The sequence below is a fragment of the Pristiophorus japonicus genome, chromosome 25 (genome assembly GCF_044704955.1).
Source record: "Pristiophorus japonicus isolate sPriJap1 chromosome 25, sPriJap1.hap1, whole genome shotgun sequence".
In the NCBI taxonomy this organism is placed as follows: Eukaryota; Metazoa; Chordata; class Chondrichthyes; family Pristiophoridae; genus Pristiophorus; species Pristiophorus japonicus.
Window position 1 is genome coordinate 25,361,945 of NC_092001.1, and position 6,665 is coordinate 25,368,609.

Genomic DNA, 6,665 nt, shown 5'->3' on the forward strand with positions numbered 1-6,665 from the left:
CAGGACTGGAAACTAAATATTCAGTGGTGTTTGACATTTCGGAAGGACAGACAAAGAGGAAAAGGAGGTGGGGTAACACTGTTAATAAAACATGGTATCAGTGCGTTAGTGGGAAACGATATTGGCTCAGAGGATCAAGAGATTAAATCAGTTTGGGTGGAAATAAGAAACAATAACGGGGAAAAGTCGCTGTTGGGCGTAGTCCATCGACCCCCAAAGAACAGCTGCACGGTTGGACGGAGTATAAATCAAGAAATAATGGAGGCTTGTAAAAAAGGCACGGCAATAATCATAGGGGCTTTTACATTCATAGCTTCTGGATAAAATTAATTGGTCAGGATAGAATTGAGGAGACGTTCATAGAGTTTATCCGGGATACGAAGGACACGAAACAGACAGAGAGAGAGAGAAACAGAGATAAAGAGTGAGAGAGAGAGAGAGAGATAGTGATGGAGGGGGATATAGAGTGAGAGAAAATGAGAGAATGAGGGTGCGTGAGACGGAAACAAATAGAGAGAGGGATGAGGGATAGTGCAAGGGAGAGTGAGGATGACAGAGAGGTGGAAAGGGATAGAGCGAGAGAGAGAGAGATAGAGAAAGGGGGAGGGAGAGAAAGAGAAAGAGTGATGGTGCGTGAGAGAAAAACAAAGGGACAGAAAGCGAGAGAGAGCGAGAGCGAGCGAGAGAGGCGGTAGGGTGGGGGCCGAGGGAGAGGGAGTGAGGGAGAGAGAGAGAAATAGACAGAAAGAAACTGCCGCGAATTTGCTATATTTTACCAAATCCAGGGCAGGAACACGAAGTTCCAACACAATTACGTTTTTTCACGTTTCGAATCCTGAAAGGCACGATAGAATGTAAGTCATTTGGTTCATCATATTTACAAACTGCGAGGGATAACAATTAAACAGGTTGATAAGGAAGTTTGCCTCTCTCTTTGTCCCTCTCCCTTTCTGTCTCTGTCTCTGTCTTTGGCCCTCTCTCTCGCTCACTCTGACTCTCCGTGTCCCTCTCCCTTTCTGTCTCTGTCTGTATCTTTGGCCCTCTCTCTCGCTCTCACTGACTCTCCTTGTCGCTCTCCCTTTCTGTCTCTATCACTGTCTTTGGCCCTCTCTCTCGCTCTCTCTGTCTCTCCTTCTGCCTCTCCCTTTCTGTCTCTGCCTCTGTCGTTGGCTCTCTCTCTCGCTCTCTCTGACTCTCCTTGTCCCTCTCCCTTTCTGTCTCTGACTCTATCTTTGGCCCTCTCCCTCGCTCTCTCTGTCTCTCCTTGTCCCTCTCCCTTTCTGTCTCTATCTTTGGTCCTCTCTCTCGCTCGTTCTGTCTCTCCTCTTCATTCTCCCTTTTTTTTCTTTCTCTGTCTTTGGCCCTCTTTCTCGCTCTTTCTGTCTCTCTTTGTTCCAATCCCTTTTTGTCTCTGCCTCTCTCTTTTTCCATCTCATCCCCTCGGACTATGTCTCCCCTTGCGTCCTTCTCTCTCTCTCTCTCTCTCTCTCTCCCGAATACCGGAAGAATAGCGAACCACATGGTCAATGAAAGGAACAGATTAGTGTCACTGTCCTATTTCAAAATCGCAAAATGAAGGACTGCTGCTCCCGCGATAAGTGCTCCGGTAGAATTGATAAATGTTGGAAGTTTCGGGGGTGCGGGGGAGGGGGGGAGGCGGTGGGTTGTGGAGGCAGTTGCTCCTTGCACCTGAGACGTCGAGATTCAAGGACGTAAGGTTAGTAACAGGCTTTCGTGAAAATAATTGCATTATGGGTTGGAGCCTAAAGAAGCTACGGATCTATGAAGTATTCAGATATTTTACATCTGCTGTACAGGACATGAAGAGGCCATTCGCCGCAATTGGTCTTTTCAGGCGTTTATGCTCCACAGGATCATTCTCCAACTCTACTTCATCTAAGTCTAGTAGCATATCCTTCGATTGCCATGTCGTTCATGTTCGTATCCAGTTCCCCCTTAAATGTCTATCTGCTATTCACATCAACTACTCCCTGTGGTAGCTAGTTCCACATTCTAACCTCTCTTTCTCCTGATCTCCCTATTGGATTCATGAGCGACTTCCTTATATTGGTGACTTCCAGTTTTACTCAGTGTGACACAGGAGATTTCCAATCCCCACCACCGGCAGGACACCTAGAAATCCGTCAGAAGCAGCATTCACCACCAGAGCCGAAATCTTGCTCGGCTTAACCGCCTGTTTTCAGCGGGCTTCAGCATATCCCATCCTAAAATGCAAATCAGGAACGACCGTATCTGGAAACAGTTAAACGATCAGTGTTTGAACTTTGAGTATTTCAAGGACTGTAGCACATCCAATGGTGAATATGCTAAACAGGACGGACAGAACCTGGAAATTGCAAAAGGTCAATGTGTGTCCTGGGTCAAAACTGCAACCAGAACATGGCTAGATATAAACGAGGTCGGTATGTAGGAGTGCGCTGTTATATTATAAACATTCGGTGTGTAAATATGAGTGGAGTATTTCGATATATATTGTGTAAGTGTATATGTACATTTGTCACATTTTTCACAATTTTTAACTCGGATAGAAATTCACTGTTGATTATAAAGGTAAATTGTTACTTTTTGCCCTCTCAGTTTTCGTGTTTGACAGTTTGGTTTTAACTACAATTTTCGGCGATAACCGCTGTATATCTTGATACAATCAGTCTATATTCCATTCATCAATACACACAGTCAACAGGACTGAAAACATGGGACTCTACTAGCCACAACCACCCCGATAAACTGTCCTTAACTCTTATATTCTCCTTTCTATCCTCAAACCGCATTTTATCCTAGTTTTCTAACCTGTTCTTCACTCCATAACCCGCCATCGTGGACAACTATCCCGCGTGTTATACCTTGTCAAAGTTTTTTTCTAAACTCCATTACATCACAACCACTGTATTTCCCCAGCTACCGTGTTTTTTTTAACCTGCTCAAAGAATTACATGAGGTTTGAAATGCATGACCGTCCGATGAAATTCGCATTAGCAAATTCTATCCTATAACGCTTTATCTCGGCAAATGGAAAAATCGTTCTTAGAGATTCGGAAAGGTTCCATACTACAGTTGTTAATGCAACTGTCCTGTAAGTAACCAGCTTCGCTCTATCTGCCTGTAAAAACATTGTTACTACATTGTCCACACTCGAGTTACCCAGCATAGAGCCACACTCTCTTGAGTCCTGAGATAGAGTTTCTGGGGCCGTGGGAATTTCTTCCCTCATCTCCTTCAGATTCCTGGGATATAAGCTTTCAGATGCCGGCAGTGTGTCTTCATTTAGCCTAAAACAATTACCTAAGCATTTCCTTTATCCGTCATAATATTGCTAAGTCTGTAGCACATTTATATTACATTTGCTTCACGATAAATTTATTTCATGTTAATGGGAGACGCTTATTTCACAGCCTGAGAAAAGCAGAAAAGTGGAAGCAGGAAAGGCAATGAATGTCTTAATGTCGATGGGAAAGTTTCTACATTAGGTATTGGAGCCGAAAAGGGAACCTGTCAAACTGGATTTAATGATGAACAATCGACCAGAATCAGTTATCAAACTGAACGTCTTGCTAATAATGTAGGTAATATGATTACAATTGTTACATGTTTTTAAGAGGCATAATGGAGTCAGAAACCACGTTTTTAACTCAAAGTAAGACCAATCTGAAGGGATGCCAAATGTAATAAAAGCAGATGTCAAATAACGTGCAAGGCATATACAAGTTAGCAACAAATGTTTATTTGAGTATATTAAGGGAATAGGAGAGGCAAGAGAAAATGTTGTCCCTTTAAAGACAGATGCAGCAAAACTATGATCGAAAGTAAGGAAATGGAAGAATGGATAGCCAGCTAGTTATATATTAGTAAAGAGACAGTAGGCTGTAATTGTAGTAAAACATGGGAGGTGCTGTTCTACAGCGATCTGTGCTGTGACCATAGCGGTTCATAAAATCATGGTAGATTCTAAACTGGCCATTCGGCCTTCCAGCAACAGTTAGCAAGGGCTGAAGTGAATGATATGTTTTATTAACCTCGGGGGTACATCCAGGGACAATGATGTATGGATGATGAACTCAGGAATGCTGAGCGGTTTTAGGCTCTCGAGTCAGATTGCAGTCTCTTCTGGAGACGTGGCTTCGAATCTTACATTTGACAAATAAACATTTCTTTGTACAGAATCTAGAATGTAGTTTCTGCATTTTCAGCGCAGTTGATTTATACCTTACAGGAAACGATGTCGCCTGCATCCATGGCAGGTTTGTTTTATTAGTTGTAAGTATGTATTGTGTTGGGGTCAGCAGTATAGGGCCAGTGGAATAAAAACATAAGAAATAGGAGCAGGATTCGGCCATTTGACCCCTGGGAGCCTGCTCTGCCATTCAATAAGATCAAGGCTGATCAGATCTAGGACTCAGTTCCACTTCCCTGCTGTATGCCCGTAACGCTTCACTAACTTATCGTCCAAAAGTCTGTCTATCTCCAACTTAAATTTATTCAATGACCCAGCCTCCACAGCTCTCTGGGGCAGCTAATTCCACAGATATCCGACTCTCTGAGAGAAGAAATTCCCGCTGATCTGTTCTAAATGGGCGAATCCTTATTCTTAAAGTATTCCCCCTAGTTCCAATTTCCCCCACTAGTGGAAACGTCCTATCGGCAACTACCGTATTGAGTGAGTCCCCTCACTGTCTTATTCATTTAAATAAGATCACCTCTCTTTCTTATAAACTCCAATGAGAATAGACGAGATCTGCTCACCCTTTTATCATAAGTCAACCCCTTCATTGCAGGAATCAACCAAGTGAACCTTCTATGAAATGTTTTAATAAGGTGAACAGAACTGTAAGCAGTACTCTGCTAGGTGCGGTCTCACCACTACCCTGTACAGTTGTAAGAGGACTTCTCTGCTTTTATACTCCATCTCCCTTACAATAAAGGACAGCATTCCTGATTACTTGCTCTTGTGCATATTGTTTTGTTCTGTTTAATGCACAGGGACCGTAAGGTCCCTATGTACTGCCGCATTTTGTAATCTCTCTCCATTTAAGTAATAATTTGCTTTGTTATGTTTTCTGACAAGTGGATAACTTCACAATTTCACGCATTATATTGCTTCTGCCAAATGTTTACTTAGCCTGTGTATAAACCTTTGTAGATTTCTTGTTTAATTTTCAGAACTTGCTTTCCAACCCATCTGTGCTTCATCAGCAAACTTGGCTAAATTACACTCGGTCCCTTCATCCAAGTCATTGATATAGGTTGTAAATAGTTGAGGCCCCAGCACTGATCCCTGTGGCACCTCACTGTTTGCAAGCGGATAACGACTCATTTATCTTCACTCTCTGTTTCTGTTATTTAGCCAATCTTCGATCCATGCTAATATGTTACCTCCAATCACGTGAGCTATTATCTTTCGCAGTATAATTTTTCTTGGCATCTTATTGAATGCCTTCTGTAAATCCAAATATACCTCAACCCCTGGTTCCCCTTAAACAACCTGCTCGTTACATCCGCAGATAACTCAGGAAAATTTGTCAAACATGATTTCCCTTTCATAAAACTAGGCTGTCTCTGTTTGACTGCATTATTATTTTGCAACTGTGCTGGTACTGCTTCCTTTATAATGAATTCCATCAATTTCCCAACGACAGATATTAGGTTAACTCGTCTATAGTTTCCTGCTGTCTGCCTCCCTTCTTTTTTATATGGAGACTTAAGATTTTCAGGTTTCCAATCAGCTGGGATCTCTCCAGACGCCAGTGAATTTTGGTAGATTACAAACAATATCTCTGCAGCATCTTCGTTTAAGACCCGAGGCTGCAGACAATCAGCTCCAAGAGACGTGGTTGGCTTTAGTTCCATTATTTTACTGAACTCATTTTCTTTAGTGATGGTGATTGTATTAATTTACCCCTCAATATCGGCCCTTAATTATCTATTATTGGGATATTCTTAGTGTCTTCTACCGTGAATACCGGTACAAAATATTTGTTCAAAGTCTCTCCTATTTTCCTGCTCCCCATTATTTGTTTCCTAGTCTCAACCTCTAAGGTACTTGAGCAATTATTTTCATCTTTTATATACCTGCACAACCTTTTAATATCTGTTTATATATTTCTTGTATCTTTGCTCTCATAATCCATGTTCACTCTCTATTATTTTTTCAGTCGTCCTTTGCTGTTATTTGTAAATACTCTGGCCTCCCACTAATCTTGCCTACATTGTATGCCATTGTTTTTAATTTGATACCATCCTTTACTTCCTTAGTTAGCCACTGTTGGTTCTCCCTTCTCTTAATGTATTTCCTTTTGACTGGAATATATTGTTGTGGAGAGTTAGGAAATATCAACTTAAATATCCGCCATTGCTCATCAACATTCTTACACTTTAATCTATTTTATCTATCAACTTTAGCCAACTCTGCATAGCTTTGGAAGCGACTTTATTTAAGATCATTCTGTTGACAATCAATCCATTGGTCTCAAACGTTGCAGTAATCAACATCATAAATTATCGGATAGGAGTTAAATCATTCCACAGAAATCTACAGCGGCTTTTGAAGAGGTTCACATAAACTTTCATATTTACAGCATGGTTAAAAAAAACTCAATTAAAGTTCTGTTACAACAATCAATTAACTGTGATTTTTGTAACTACACTTG